The following is a 16,659-nucleotide window of genomic DNA, read 5'->3' on the forward strand; positions in this document are numbered from 1 at the left end:
CCCATATATGGTTCATTGATCTTTTACAAGGAGGACAGGGTCCTTAATTAAGGATAGAAAAGCCTAAATTATCAGTTTTTCCAATTCCACATTTTTAATATATAGAAATACTTGATTTTTTTTATATTAACTGTGTATCCTGTGACATTGCTAAACTTACATATTTGTCGTAGTCTGTTTGAGCTGCTATGCCAGGATACCATGGACTGGGTGATTTATAAACAACAGAAACTTCTGTCTTACAGTTCTAGAGGCTGCGAAATCCAAGTAAAAGACACTGGCAGATTTGGTGTCTGGTGAGGGTCTGCTTCCTTGCTTGCTGTGTCTTCACATGGTAGAAGGGGATGAGAGAGCTTCCTAGAATCTTTTTTTATCAGGGCCCTAATCCATTCATAAGCACTCCAACCACATGACCTAATCACCTCCCAGAAGCCCTACCTCCTAATACCATCACGTTGGGGGTTAAGATTTCAGTTTTGAATTTGGGGGGGTGGGACACAAACATTCGGTCCACTGTAGTATTCTCATAGCTTTTTGTAGATACCGCAGGATTTTTTTTTTTTTTTTTACAAACTTGGTCATGTTATCAACACATGAATAGTTTTATTTATTTGTGTTATTTTATTTTCTATTATATATATCTATATATAATTTCTTTCTTATTACCCTGAATAAGACTTCAAATACAATGTTGAGTAGAAGTTGTGAGAACCAGAAATACTTTTTTTCTTCATGTAATAAGATGATCATAATGGCATAGGTTTTTTTTTAATTAAAAAAATTTTTTTATTATTATGTTCAATTAGCCAGCACATAGAACATCATTAGTTTTTGATGTAGTGTTCAATGATTCATTAGTCACGTATAACACCCAGTGCACATCACAACCCGTGCCTTCCTTAATACCCATCACTCGGTTACCCCATCCCCTACCCCCCTCCCTTCTGTAACCCTCAGTTTGGCATAGGTTTTTTAAGTCAATAAGGCAAATTACTCTGTTCTTTTTGAAAGATTTATTTATTCATTATTCATTTATTTGAGAGAGAGCATGCATGTGTGAGGGGGGGTGGGGGGTAGGGGGAGGGAGGAGGGACAGAGGGTGAGAGAGAAGGGAGAAGCAGACTCCCCACTGAACATAGAGCCTAATGCTGGGCCCCATGTAGGGCTCCATCCATGTGGGGCTCCATGCAGGGCTCACTCCCAGGACCCTGAGATCAGGACCTGAGCTGAAACCGAGTAGGCCGCTGAATTGACTGAGCCACCTAGGGACCCCTGACTTGCTAATACTTTGTTGACAAGATATGTAGCTATGTTCATGAAGGATGTCTGTAGTTTTCTTCTCATAATTTTTTTTCTGATTGGTATCATGATTCTGCTGGCCACATAAAATGAGTCGGGAAGTATTCCTTCCTCCATTAATTTCTGAAAGAGTTTGTATCAGATTGGTAATATTTCTTCTTTTAAATATTTGATAAAATTCACTAGTGAAATAATCTGAGCCTGGAGTTTTCCTTATGGGAAGATTTCTTTTTTAAGATTTTATTATTTATTTATTTATTTATTTATTTGAGAGAGAGAGAGAGTGCATGAGCAGGGGGAGGGACAGAGGGAGAGGGAGAAGCAGGCTTCCCGCCGAGCAGGGAGCCCGATGCGGGGCTCGATCCCAGGACCCCGGGATCATGACCTGAGCCGAAGGCAGATGCTTAACGACTGAGCCACCCAGGCGCCCCTCCCTTTTTTCTTGATGAATGAATTCAACACTTTTTTCAGTAAGTGATAGAATAAGAATACAGAAAATCTGGGAGGATATAGAAAACTTGAAAAACATAGTCAAGCAACTTAATCTAACTGACATTTATAGAACATTCCACTCACAACGTAATACACACTCTAAGTTCACATGGAACATTCACCAATATAGATCATATTCTGGGCTATAAAACATGTTTCTATATATTTTAAATTAACATTCATCTAAGTAATCCAGAGCTGAAAAAAGAAATTAGAAAATATTTTTAGTTGAATGAAAATGAAAATATAGCATATCAAAGTTTGTGGAATAGCTTTAAATATTTACATTGATATTGGATAAGATAAATAATCCAAAGTCAATTACTGAAAATTCTACCTAAGAAGCTAGAAAAAGAGCAAAATAAACCCATAGTAAGTAGAAGGAAAGAAATAAAATAAGAATAGAAATCAATGCAATAGAAGATGTACAAACAATAGAAAAATTAAGCCAAAACCTGGCTTTCGAAAAGATCAGTAAAATTGAGAAACCTCCCGCTAGACTGATCAAGCAAAAAAGAGAAGCCACAAATTATATGAGAAATATAAGGGGATATCACTACAGATCCCATAGATCTTAAGATCTTACTACTGAGCAGGATGCATCCCTAAACTTCTCTTTTTGAGGTTGATTTAGCTCCTAATGACCTTTATTTTCTATACAAATGTTAGAGTAAATCTATTGTGTTTCTTAAAAAAATCCACCTTGGATTTTGATTGGATTGAATTTATAAATTAATTTAGATTGAATTGAGACCTTTAGAATATTGTCTTACTATCAAAGAAAATGAATTTTTCCCCCTTTTACACTGATCATCTTTTATAGTCATTAGTAAATTTTTAAGTTTTCTCCAAATAAGTCATATATTCTTGGATTAAATGGTTGCTCAGTAAATTCTTTTTTATTTTATCAATGATATTATTTGTTTCTGAGGTAGAGGAACACATTGTACTTTGTAAGCTGTTTTTTTATCTGGCACTTTTGCTCAACTTATTTATTAGATTTACTAGCTTATATTCTGTTGACCTTTCTAGGGAGATGAACTTATCTGAAAATAATGACAATCTCATATATTTCCTTCTAATACTCAGCCTCATACTTCTTTTTCTTTTCTTGTGCCTCTGGCTAACATTTCCAGTACCATATTAATTAGCGGCCCTTTCAGTGGGCATCTTTATTGTATTCCAGATCATAAGAGGAATGCTTTTAAATTTTCTATAATAAATATAATGTTGGAGGTAAGTTTTATTAAGTAAGGAAAATCACTTCTAGACTGCTGAGTTTTTTGTTATAAATATTGAACTATATCAAGTTATTTCTCTACATGCATTGAGATCATAAGTGACTTCTCTTAGTCTGTTGTAAACCATCCTTTAATTCTTAGTGTAAACATGATCTGTTTTTGTTGTATTGTTGTTCCATTTTTATATTAATTGGCTAATATTATCTTTCAGAATTTTTTAAAAGATTTTATTTATTTTATTTGAGAGAGGGAGAGTGAGAGGAAAAAGCAGACTCCCTGCTGAGTGGAGAGCCTGATGCAGGACTTGATCCCAGGACCCTGAGATCATGACCTGAGCCAAAGGCAGATGCTTAACCGACTGAGCCACCCAGGTGCCCCTCCTTTTGGAATTTTGAATGTATATTCAGAAATGAAAGGGGCCTAAATTTTTCTTGTATATATATTATACTTCAATATGAAGCTTACATAATTTTTTTTTTTTTTTAATCCAGGGATCTGAGTGAAGAATATAGGAGAAAGTGACCTCTGAGCTCTTTGAGATTCTACAAAATATATGATTTCTCATCAACCCTGGAAACAGGTAATCTTCTGCTAAGGTAACATCATAACCTGCCTCATTCCTTATTCATTTGACTTCCTTAACCAGGTTTCAGTTTAAGGGTCCAGTGTTGAACTACTGTTTCAATGTGCTTATTTAAAGTTACTCAGTGGGATTCCACAAGTGAATAATAATAAATCCATGTAGTTATTAAAAAAAATCAGGTAGATCTAAATGCACTAATATGACAGAGCACCCAAGAACTATTACTAAGTGAGAGGGGCAGGGTGTAGGCTTATGTATGTAATACGGTCTCATTCATTATTTGTATATACACGTGGAAATTATCTGGAAACATAACCCAACAAAGTGTTAAAGTGGAGTGGGCCCAAAAGGGAGGATGATTTGCTTTTCATATTGTACCCTCCTGTCATATTTGATTTTTTTTTCGTCCTGTGGTTATATTACATTTATATACATGACATGAAAAATAAACTCCCCAGATAAAATTGACAATGTAGAGCTCAGATTTTTCCACCTATCAGTCTCCTAATATTTGAGGATTTTTGTTGGTAGGAAAGAGAGTCATGATGCTGCATTAGAGAAATATCCAGAGTTGAGTGCTGCATTCATTAGGGCAGGTTTACATGAATGAAATCTGTGATCAGGTCCAGCACTGAAAATCAGTCAGAATCCCACAGCGACAATACCCATCCCAGGGTTGCAAATTGCAGCTTTACACTGAGCACCCTTTCCATGGCGATGTGGGTGGTCAGCGGTTAGCTGGGCTGCTTTGTTCACACCCATTGCCCCTACAAAGAAATTCTGATTTGAAAGTGCCTGAATGATGATGGATTACTTACCAAATTTACATAAAGAGGACAGCACACACAAATACTTCATTACCCCTTGGCTTGGCATTTATTTTGTTAGGCTACTTTCATTTAGTTTGCATTTGGTTTCATTGAAGTAATGTCAAAAATTTTAGCAGATTGTAATCCCAGTAAAAGCAACCTTTTTATTACATTCAGTGTAGGAAAAGCACAAAAGAAGAAAATAAAAATCCAACCAGTAAGGGATGTAGGAAAGACCTTAGGGTTCGAAGCCAAGAAAGAATTCTTGAGATGTCTTTGGTGCAAAAAGGTGGTTTTATTAAAGCAAGGGGGCAGGACCCGTGGGCAGAAGGAGCGGCACTGGGGTCGTGAGGAGTGGCCCATTATGTACTTTCAAGTTGGGAGGGGGTTAGAGATAGCTTAAGTCTCTAAGGAATTTTGGAAGCAAGGTTTCCAGGACCTTGAGGGGGCTAGTCTTATTTTTGGGAAAGGGTCATTTGTTACTGTTTAATAAAACCTGAGTCATGAGACCCTTTAGATGTATATCGGTGGGTCATATGCTTGGGGAATGATTGCCAACATGTATCTTGGGGGGTAGAGATAAGGGAACTTTCCAAAGGAATTTTTATATGTTAAAGTAGACTTACAGGATCTTGGGGGTTGGGCTAAGATTACCTGTTGCCCTTAGCAAAGTATTAACATCGAGGCAGTTGATGTTAATGTCACTCTGGAGGAATGTCACTCTGCCTGTTTCAAGGACTGGTCAATGGGCTATAGGTAGTAAGGAATTTTAATAATTTTTCTTCTGCTTTTGTTTCCCACATCATAAGTACAGTTTGACATATATTTTTCCCTTCTCTTTAGCTCTCTTTAGCTATGAATATATATTTTCATTTTTTACATATTGATTTTTGTCCAGATTTGCCTACAATCTATCACATCTTTTTTTTTTTTTAGATTTTATTTATTTATTTATTTATTTGAGAAAGAGAGAGAGAGAGCTCAAGCCCACGAGCAGGGAGGAGGGGCAGAGGGAGAGGGAGAAGCAGACCCCCTGCTGAGCAGGGAGCCCAACGTGGGGCTCCATCCCAGGACCCTGGGACCATGACCTGAGCCAAAGGCAGACACTTAACCAACTGAGCCCCCCAGGTACCCCTACAATCTAGCATATCTTTTACATAACATTCAACATTCTTCTAAAACATGATTTTCAGCTATCTAATATGATTAGCCTAGAATTTATTTAACCAGTCTCCTATTATTAGACATTATATAGTAACAATGTTTAGTACTATAAGTTACTTTATACAAAGGGACTTATACATACCACTGATTTATCTTTTTTTAGGATTCTGAAAAGTATAAGTGAATTCAAAGGATATAAATATTTTTTATCTTTTAATACAAATTGATCTCTGGGAATATTATACCGATTAACGGTCTTACAAGCCCTATAAGTTGTCACTGTGATTTTTTTTTTTTTTACATCTTTTATCAACTTGGCAGGTAGAAATAGTATTTTGGTTTAGTTTGGATGTATTTGATTACTATTGAGGCTGAACTTACTTGCAGTTATTTTGATGTACATGAGCTATAACCTTGTCTTTGTATTCCTAAGCACATGGTAATATGGTAGATTCTCTCTGGATAACTCAAAAGTGCTTATTGAGGAACTGACAGTACTACTGAAATTTCCTTTTTAAAAAAACTTCTTGGACATCTAGATTCAAAATGTACGCTGTTGCTGTAAATTTTCCTATCTCAGAACTCTAGAGAAATGAAAACTTCAGCTCTTTAAGAGTTTGAAAGGCCAGGTACACAGTTTTATAAAAGCTCCACATGTGATGATGATGATGGTAGTGCAAGTTCACTTGGTTCTGTCTTCCAGAACGTTCCCAAGGACACACATTTTAACAGTGTAACCTCTTTGTTATACACAAATTGTAGAAATTGAGATTGAATTTAGCTATCAAGGACACAAGATTTTTTGGCAGATGCAGTGTATTTTTGTCTCCTGGGAATCATCTGTTTTACTTGATGGCATTTAGCTTACCTGACTTCCTCAAGCAAATCTGGTAAATAATAGTTTACATACAATTTTGGATTTTAACACAGATGTGCTTAGGTAACCCAGAACATATATATAATTGGAATTAGAGATCCTACATAAAATACACTTGATTCTCGAAATAATTCCTTGAGTTTGTGACTAGTTATTGCCAAGTTACCAGAGGATTAATTGATCACCATCATCTGTTAATAGAGACAGTAAATTGTAATTAATTAACAATGGTTAGGAAAGGATTAATTTGGTTAATTGAACAGTATATACACTCCATATGGAGCATGGATTGTCAAAGTTTTAAAATTCAGCAAAATGTGCTTATCACTAAATTTAAATTATTTCCATTTTTAATTTGGAAGACATCAGGATTATGGAGTTCCTTAGTAATGTCTATGGTCATTAACCTTAATTGTATAGTGTTCTAGAAGGATTAGATTCAGTGTTTTAGTAATCCTCTTCTCTCCTTGAAATCAGCTTGTCATTTATTGAGAGAGAGACAGATTCTTTTCATAGTTATTTTTTCACAGTTTATACTCTAGAAAGCCAGTTTACTGTATATCATTTTTGTTAACCTCACACAAATTTTGAAATTAGGAATAAGTTGTTTTCAATAGTTTACTTCTGTTGGGTCTTATTAACCTTAAGCTAAACTTCTCATTTAGTAAGTTAATCTAGTGGACAAATAGCCAAAAAACGTAATCTTTTTTTTTAAATTTTATTATGTTATGTTAGTCACCATGCAGTACATCATTAGTTTTTGATGTGGTGATCCACGATCCACTGTTTTCGTATAACACCCAGTGCTCCGTGCAGTACGTGCCCTCCTTAATACCCATCACCGGGCTGACCCGCCCCCCCACCCCCTCCCCTCTAGAACCCTCAGTTTGTTTCTCAGAGTCCATAGTCTCTCATGGTTCGTCTCTCCCTCCGATTCCCCCCCCTCATTTTTCCCTTCCTTCTCCTAATGTCCTCCATGCTGTTCCTTATGTTCCACAAATAAGTGAAACCAGATGATAATTGACTTTCTCTGCTTGACTTATTTCACTCAGCATAACCTCCTCCAGTCCCATCCATGTGGATGTAAAAGTTGGGTATTCATCCTTTCTGATGGCTGAGTCATAGTCCATTGTGTATATGGACCACATCTTCTTGATCCATTCATCTGTTGAAGGGCATCTCGGCTCTTTCCACAGTTTGGCTATTGTGGACATTGCTGCTATGAACATTGGGGTACAGGTGCCCCTTCTTTTCACTACATCTGTATCTTTGGGGTAAATACCAAGTAGTGCAATTGCCGGGTCACAGGGTAGCTCTATTTTTAATTTTTTGAGGCACCTCCACACTGTTTTCCAAAGTGGCTGTACCAACTGGCATTCCCACCAACAGTGTAAGAGGGTTCCCCTTTCTCCACAACCTCTCCAACATTTGTTGTTTCTTTCCCTGTCCATTTTTGCCACTCTAACTGGTGTAAGGTGGTATCTCAGTGTGGTTTTGATTTGAATTTCCCTGATGGCTAATGATGATGAACATTTTTTCATGTGTCTGTTAGCCATTTGTATGTCTTCTTCAGAGAAGTGTCTTTTCATATCTTCTGCCCACTTTTTGACTTGATTATTTGTTTTTTGAATGTTGAGTTTGAGAAGTTCTTTATAGATCTTGGATACCAGCCCTTTATCTGTAGTGTCATTTGCAAATATCTTCTCCCATTCTGTGGGCTGCCTCTTTGTTTTGTTGACTGTTTCCTTTGCTGTGCAGCAGCTTTTTATCTTGATGAAGTCCCAAAAGATCATTTTTGCTTTTGTTTCAGTAGCTTTTGGAGATGTATCTTGAAAGAAGTTGCTGTGGCCGATGTCAAAGAGGTTACTGCCTATGTTCTCCTCTAGGATTTTGATGGATTCCTGTCTCACATTGAGGTCTTTCATCCACTTTGAGTTTATGTTTGTGAATGGTGTTTGTGAATGGTGTTAGAGAATGGTCGAGTTTCATTCTTCTGCATCAAAAAATGTAATCTTGTTTTATCTGTTCTAGTATGCTGCATTTCCCATATACTCTTTTCTTAAACTGTGGCATTTTTGTCACCTAATTTGCACACATCCTAATCAATAACCTTGTGTTAATTTTGTAGAAAAAAATTGAAGTACCTTAAATCATTTGCGGAGATATTCTTGTGAATTCTTAAGTTTTATGAATTATTTCTTTTAAAAAAGGTTTTAGTTGTTTCTTTTTTCTTATTTATAGTTTAATTTTCTAGAAGTTGTGTGGGAATATACATAGTTTAAGAGGCACATAGGTCTATAAGACTTGTGGAGGACAGCTGTACCTGACCTCTTCCCCTCTACTCTCCCCTCCCCCAGCATTTCCCAGTCCCCAGAGACAGCCCCCTTCAACTTCTTTCCTTCTTTCGTTTGGTATTTGCTTCCCCCCTTTTTTTCTCTTTTTTTTCCCTTATTTTTTATTATGTTATGTTGGTCACCATACATTACATCATTAGTTTTTGATGTAGTGTTCCATGATTCATTGTTTGCGTATAACACCCAGTGCTCCATTCGGTACGTGACCTCTTTAATCTCTTTTCAAAAAGTAAACTCTGCGCCCAGCATGGGGTTCGAATTCACAACCCTGAGATCAAGAGTTGCATGCTCCGCCAAATGGAGCCAGCCATTCTGTCTCCCTTTTTCTAAATGAAATCCTTACACTGCTACTTCTTGATTTTTCAGTGCTAAAGTTGTCCCCCTACCATCTCATACAAGGACACTTTCCATCCCCTGTTCTCCTAGTGTAGCTGTATTGAACAACTGGAACAATATTCTGTGTTTAATTACTACGGCTGTGTCATGAATGCTAGTCACAGCTACGTCATGAAGTAGACTATGACCACTTTTTTTTTTTATTGCATAACTTTTTGTTTTCCCTGGAATAGATAATTTTTTTCTGTTTGTTTAGTTTTCTACGTACCTACGAATACTTCACCCCCAGACTCTTCTCTATTTTTCCTCTCAGTAAGTTTGAATACATTAGATACTCTATCAGTTTCTTCTTTTTTTCAGAGAAGTCTCTTCCAAGACTTCTGATCTTAAATATGGACAGCTTGCTCCCTAGGCCCGCTGAACAGTCATCCTAGACTCTCCCTTCACTACCATATTCGGTATTCTTTTGTGCCTTCTTCTTCACTTGGTTCTCCTACTGCCTTTTCTTGTATTTTCCTTTTTTGTGGTTTACTGTCTTTTTTGGTGAGCACCTCCCCCAGTAGTTTCCCAAGAAAGAGGGCATGGGAGGTGAAATGTTTGAGACTATAGGTGTTTTATTTTGCTCTTACACTTAATTCATAGTTTCACTGAATGTAGAATTCTAGGTTGGAAATGATTTTTCCTTCAAGTTTTGATGGCATTGTTCCATTGTTTTCTAGCTTCCAGCATTGCTGTGGAAAAATAAAATGCCATAATGATTCATGATCCTTTATATAAAAGCTGGGGTGTTTTTCATCTCTCTCTCTGTGTCTCTGGAAAGATTTTTTTCTTTGTCCCAAGTGATTTAAAACCCTGCCTTGATGTGGACCTATTTTTCTCCATTACGACGAGCTCTTTCAAACTGGAAATTCAAATCTTTCAATTTTGGGAAGTGTTCTGGAATTCTTTTACTGGTGATGTCTTCCTTTCTGTTTTTCCCTGCCTTTTGTTTGTGGAACACAGGAATGGGAGAAAGGGACAACTATTACTCTTTGTAAGTCTTATAGACCTATTTGCCTCTTAAACTGTACACATTCCCCCACTACTTTTAGAAAACTATAAATAAGCTATAAATAAGAAAATAGCTAAAACTTGAAAAGAAACAATTTATAAAACTTAAGAATTCATAAGACTACCTCAGCAAATGATTTAAAATAATATTCCCAATTCCCTTCTATAAAATGAACTCACATTATTCAAATCTGGATCTTCTGAATTGTGCCTTATGTTTTTTTCTTCTGTTTTTAATCATATACTTTTACTCTGCTCTTTTTTTTTTTTTTGAGAGATGTTCTCAACTTTATCTTCCTAATCTTTTATTGAATTTTAATTTTATTTCCAATAGTTCTTCAACTCTCTGGGTATTCTGAACGTTCTTTTTTCATATCAACTTGTTCCTGTTTTATGGACATAATATTTTGTCTCTCTGAGGACATAAATAATCCTTTTTTAAAAGCAGTTTTCTTCTCCCTGCAAAGTTTGTTTCTTCCTATTTTCTGTTCGGTTGTTTTGTTCACTTTGTTTCGTGTTCTCTTGTATCTGGTGACCCTTGAATGTCTGAGTACATTATAAAGCTTTGGACACATGAGTAGGTTTTTCAATTGTGGGAAGCACTGTAGGGTGATCTGCCTGATCTGTTTCATTAGGAAATGCTCAATGTTAATATATTTTTCCTCTGAACTGGTCAGATTCCCAAGGGAGGACCCTTACCATCTTTTGCCAGCATTTGAAAAGCAGATTGGGAAAAGAACGCTGGCCGAGTCAACGGTTAGTATGTGAAATTTCCCTTATTCTCCTTATGGTTATTTTAGTATTTCTAGCATCTGCTGTACCTGGTGTTTCCTGGTCAGGAGATTTGCTGTCCTCATTCACTCAATGAATAAAACTTCAGTCTTCTGCTAACATGAGGTAGAATCTGTGTCTCTTGGCTGTTTGGAGTGAAGGAGACACTTTGGGACCTAACTTCTTAACACAGATTTTCAATGAAGCCTCCTGTTTTTCGCCTTACCTTGGCTGCCATTTCTACGGCTGCTCCCAATCCCTGAGCTCTTAGGGAATTCTCAGGTGCAAAATGGGTTGTTTCTCGGCTTTCCCCACTGCTGGCTTAGAATTCAGCTGAGTTGAACCTCTTAAGTCCATCAACCACTTATCCATCCATTTTCCAGCTTCCAAAATTTTATTGCTGTTGTCTTCCCTCACTTCTCTTTGCCCTTGTGGCTCTATGGCAGATGTAATGTGTGTGTTCAGTTGGTCATTATTATCCAGAATGGTGCCCTCTTTTTAACTTAAATTCATTATAATGTTCTTGTGCTTTTCTAATACATTGCATTTCTACCCATTGTTCCCACCATCCCTCTCTTCCTTCAATTTAGCCAAATGTTCAAATGTTAAATCTCATTTATGATACATAAAGGAGGTTCTGAATGACAGTTGCAGATTTCAGTGCAACTGTTGGAAGAAACCATATGGTGTGAGTGTGCATGAATGTGTACACACACACACACACACACACACACACACACCCACACACCCACTGTGATTAGATTAAATACCTAGTTTATTTAGGGAAGAATATAGAATCATCTTGGAAGCAAGGTGGCCAAAGAGAACAAGGGCAGGTTCAGCCTATCTTGTGAAGTTATCCTTCCAGCCTCCACCCCAGCATCCCTTGAAAGCTGCAAGTGACATTGAACATGCAAAGTTGAGGTGTTTTGTTTGTTTTCTTTTTTGATCTGGGAAACCTTTTTTAACTTCACTGCAGTATCACTGAAGAAGAATTTATGCAAATCATGTATGTCCTTAGAGGGAAATATTTGGACATACCCTAGAACGTTGGAGGCCAGCTGGAGAGTAGATAGGCAAGTGACTCTTGACTAAACTTAGCATCAGTAGGACCCTATGCTCATTTAGGGGAAAAAATAGACTGAGTGTGCGCATGTCCCTGGATGTTCTCTGCATCCATCTCCTCAGTTCCCTGGAAAGCATGTTTCCCCGGGGCCTGTCCGCAGTCTTCAATAGCATATCCCTTTTGTGGGAGTGGTTCTGATCCTATGTTTGGTCAAAAGGTCATATGGCATTAAATTTTTTAAAATTGAATTTGATTTTATTATGTTATACAGTACAACATTAGTTTTTGATGTAGTGTTCCATGACATAGAGCATTAAATTTTATTTTATTTTATTTATTTATTTTTTAAAGATTTTATTTATTTATTTGACAGAGAGAGAGACAGGGAGAGAGGGAACACAAGCAGGGGGAGTGGGAGAGGGAAGAAGCAGGCTTCCCACAGAGCAGGGAGCCCGATGCAGGGCTCGATCCCAGGGCCCTGGGATCATGACCCGAGCCGAAGGCAGACGCTTAATGACTGAACCACCCAGGTGCCCCATAGGACTCTGTTTAGTATGGATTGGTTTAGTTATAGAAGCTTCAAAGAGTGTCATAAGGTGCTCAAGACCTTCATATGGCCTTATGGTGGGTGCTACAAGAACCATAGTGTTTGGTGCAAGTCTATTTGCAGAGAATACTTTTCTAGAAAATAGCAAACATAAGTGAGTTGAAACAGACCAGTAATTGGAAACAGAGTGAGAGTGTGTCACCAAGGTATAAATAGCTAAATAATTCATTGCCATTCATAAAAGAAAAGAACATAATATGTGACCAAAAGGAGTAAGTTGAATATTATCCACTTTGAAAAAATTGCCACTCCAAATTGCTGTTTAAACAAAGACTTGTTTTGGTACAGAGATGATAAGCCTGGACATTTTTACCCCAGCAGAGCTTGGTGAGCTGTAGCCATTATGAAAGCAGCCACCAAGGAGGATTTCACCCATAAGCCAAGGACGGCTGAACTCACATGCCCTAAATTTTGTTCCTTGCCCTGAAATTTCCTTTAGAAGTTTAAGTGTCCTGTGTGTTTGGCGGTTGAGTCAAAGTTAAATGGTCAACAGTGTTATGAGTTTTTGAGGTATTTAATTCTTTTGGCAAATTGGTTTTTTCCCATTTGAATTCAGCTCAGATGCAAGGAGTGTTCTGTCTAAATCTGAGCTTTCATATTGAGGAATAAGCAAAGTGTATTCCCATTTTGTCCTTTCCTACAGGATGGCTATTTTTAAGTTAATACAATTCTTTAGCAACTAGTATTTATTATATGTTTTAGAACTCTGAATCAGAAATGTAGGAAAATAGCTTAAATCCACGTTTTTCAGGCTTGTTAAAGAGAACACAGACTCAAATTTCAAGATGACATTTTTGAACAAACGGCACAAACTACATTTTCTGCAACTTTGCAGTGTAAGAGGATTTTTGGGGCAACTTATGTCTGTAGTGTGGCTTATATGGCCTCTGGTAAAAGTACCATTCCAGCTTATGTTTGATCTCTTCGTAGAAATGTCCTTTTCTCCCTTTTCAGTGAGTGGATCTACACACAGCCCATGGTTTATCAGTATTCACATTTTAATGAGTTCCAAGACTAAACAGAATTGAAGAAAATTTTTAACCTGTAATATGTATATATGTATCTCAGTTGATGTATGCATTTCCAAAGTTGTACATCACATTAAGGAAAACATTTGAATGAAAGGGCAAATATGGACGGTTTTTCAATCCAAATCCTGATGCCATTTGCTGGAAGGTTTATAGCTAAAAAAAATTCCCTCTACAGAAATTTGACAATCAGCTTGCCCTCTGTTCTGCACTGTGCACACTTAAGATATGTTTAAAGTCTTTGGGCTCCTTTCCAATAGTACAAGGACCTAGTTTTGTTGGTTTCTCTGTTTATTTTAAGGTCCTATTTTCAAAACAACTTCACAGCCGGGAAGAAACTAAAAAATGAGAAAATTAACTCTAGAGCATATTATAGAAGTTCCTTTTTAAAAATATTACCTGTTCAGAGACCCTGGGTGGCTCAATTGGTAGACATCTGACTCCTGATCTCAGCTCAGGTCTTGATCTCAGGGTTGTGAGTTCAAGCCCCGTGTTGGGCTCCATGCTGGGCGTGGAGCCTACTTAAAAAAATTAAAAAATTTAAAGAAATAAAAATATTGCCTTTTCAGCTCTCTTAGATTGAGGGATGTCAGCAATTCACAGCCCTCACTTTACAGATGAGAGTGCTGAGACCCAGCTAGAAAGCCAAGATATGTATCTGCTTTGGGCAAAATAACTTTAAAGAATAGTGATCATAAGCATATATGTATCAACCTGATATATATCTCTCTAACGTTGACTATCTTGTTAGCACATAATAAATGTGATGAAAAGAAGAAAATTATTATGTTTATATTTATAATATGTATTTGCATATATTTCACATATACATTATGAGAAGCTAATTTGACTGTTTGGACTTTGAACATTCCTAGTCTGCATTCTTAAGAATAACACCAAAAAATGGATACGAGGCTTGAACATTATGCAAATTTCATAAAAGAACTTGCTTTGAGAGTTCACTTCTGCAGACATTTATGGATGCCTGCCACGTGCCAGGCACTGTGCCAGATTCTAAAGAGGTACTGAATTTCTTTTAACAAACAATCCTCAAATCTCAGTAACTAAACCCTTAAGTCCTAGGCCAATGTAGGCAGCAAGTGTCGTCAGGGTTGTAGGGTGACCCAGGCTTTATCCAGTCTGTGGCTCCACGTGACGGACTGACTGGATTCTCACCAAACCCAGTCTGCATTCAAGATGGCAGAGTAAGGGGCGCCTGGGTGGCTCAGTCGGTTAAGTGTCTGCCTCCGGCTCTGGTCAGGATCCCAGGGTCCTGGAATCGAGCGCGGCATCGGGCTCCCTGCTCCGAGGGAAGCCTGCTTCTTCCTCTCCCTCTGCCCCTCCCCCTGCTTGTGTTCTCTCTCTCTCTCTCTCTGTCTCCCCCTCTCAAATAAATAACTTAAAAAAAAAAAAGATGGCAGAGTAAACTAGCCAGGGTAGGTTATGCATGTGGTGTTCTGGAGTTAGTTCATACAGACTCACAAAAGCCAATGGTTAGCATCGCTTCCCAACTCTATGTTCAGGGACCTCACTTTGGTAGCTGGAAATCAGCCACGGTGGCAGTATTTGTACCATGGAAATCAGCAAATTACAAATTGGAGTTTCGTTTTGTTTTGTTTCACTTGGAGATCCAGTTGCTAAACGTTTATCAGCACACAACTGGTTTTATGAACTGCTGTTCAAAACAATCTCAGTATCTCAGTAACTTGATGCAATACATTTTTCTTAGGCACATCACATGTAATACCAGCTGACAGGGGACTCTGCTCCAAGCAATAATCCAGGGATTCAACTCCTTTCATTCTGAGCCCCACGATCTTTACATGGCTTCATAGTTATCCCAGGACATTTCCTTACAGGCGGGGGGGGGGGGGGTGGTAGGAACACAGAGAAGGCCCACCACCTCTTAATGCCTCAACCCGAAGGTGACACTTCACTTCCCTGCACTTCCAGTAATGAGAACTAATCACAAGGCCACACCTAGATGCAAGAGAGACAGCACATTCTTGACAGTGGAGGGTAGCAAAGGAAGTGACACCTTAAAACAATTGAAGGCTGAGCAAATTTGGGGGTGGGGTGGGGGATTCAGGAAGACCTGGATTAGGAAGTACTCATTATGTTGAACGAGGCTTGCTCATGTGATGTGAGTTTGACCCATTTGAGTGATCAAAACAAGTCACAAGATCAGTCCATATTCAAGAGGAGGGGAAAGAAGTGTCACCTCTTGAAGGGAAAAGTGGCAAACTCACATTGTAAAGGGGCATGGTCACAGGTAGGCATGATTTTTAATAATCTGCCACAACACCCAGGATCCCAACAACCCAGCCTGCTGGTCTGATCTGGAAGCCATTTTGTGACTTCCGGATACCTGTGATGGCGGCCCTAGGGTTCACTTTGAAATGATTTGCCTGGTGCCTGCAAAAGATGGGGAGAACCCAAAATTCTTCTCCAGCTGAAATCTGCCAACCCAGCCTTAGGTCTCTACTTGAACTCTGTTTTGCGTTCCAGCCATTTGTCTACTGGTCATTTCATCTTTAATAGGTTACTGACTTCTTGAAAGCAAGGTCTGGGGCTTACTCTCCTGTATATCTCCAACAGTTCCAAGCACAACTTGGCACAAACCAAATCAACATCCCGATTTTGATCAACCTTTTCTGCATGATCTGCCCTGATAGAGAATTATTTCTGATTATCATTCTGATCATCTCTCAAGCAAAGAAAGCAAATGAAACAATACTGAAGTCTCCTAGAGTATTTCTAAAAAAATTGTTTCTAGTCACACTGTTTCTCACAAGCAAATACCATCCTTCATCTGGTATCTATGCCTGTGATCAGGCTTCTTGGAGCATCCCAAGGAAAGCCAAATACCTAGTGGATGTTGGATAGAACAACGGGAAAAATGAGAACCAAAATTTTCCACAACTGGTTTTTCAAAGAACACAAACGAATAGAACCTCAGTCTTGTAAAGGGCTATGAGCCCT

General features: G+C 38.0%; 1 long non-coding RNA gene across 2 annotated transcripts in view; it reads left to right on the forward strand.

Annotated features, from left to right (window-relative positions):
- LOC113930240 overlaps nt 1–16,659 on the forward strand; it is a 64,908-nt gene that overhangs the window by 39,438 nt on the left and 8,811 nt on the right. For both annotated transcript variants that reach the window (XR_003522494.1, XR_003522495.1), the window contains exon 3: nt 3,524–3,612. This is a non-coding gene — a long non-coding RNA (uncharacterized LOC113930240). The remainder of the gene's footprint in view (nt 1–3,523; nt 3,613–16,659) is intronic.

Source organism: Zalophus californianus, chromosome X, assembly GCF_009762305.2.
Source record: "Zalophus californianus isolate mZalCal1 chromosome X, mZalCal1.pri.v2, whole genome shotgun sequence".
Classification (NCBI taxonomy): Eukaryota; Metazoa; Chordata; class Mammalia; order Carnivora; family Otariidae; genus Zalophus; species Zalophus californianus.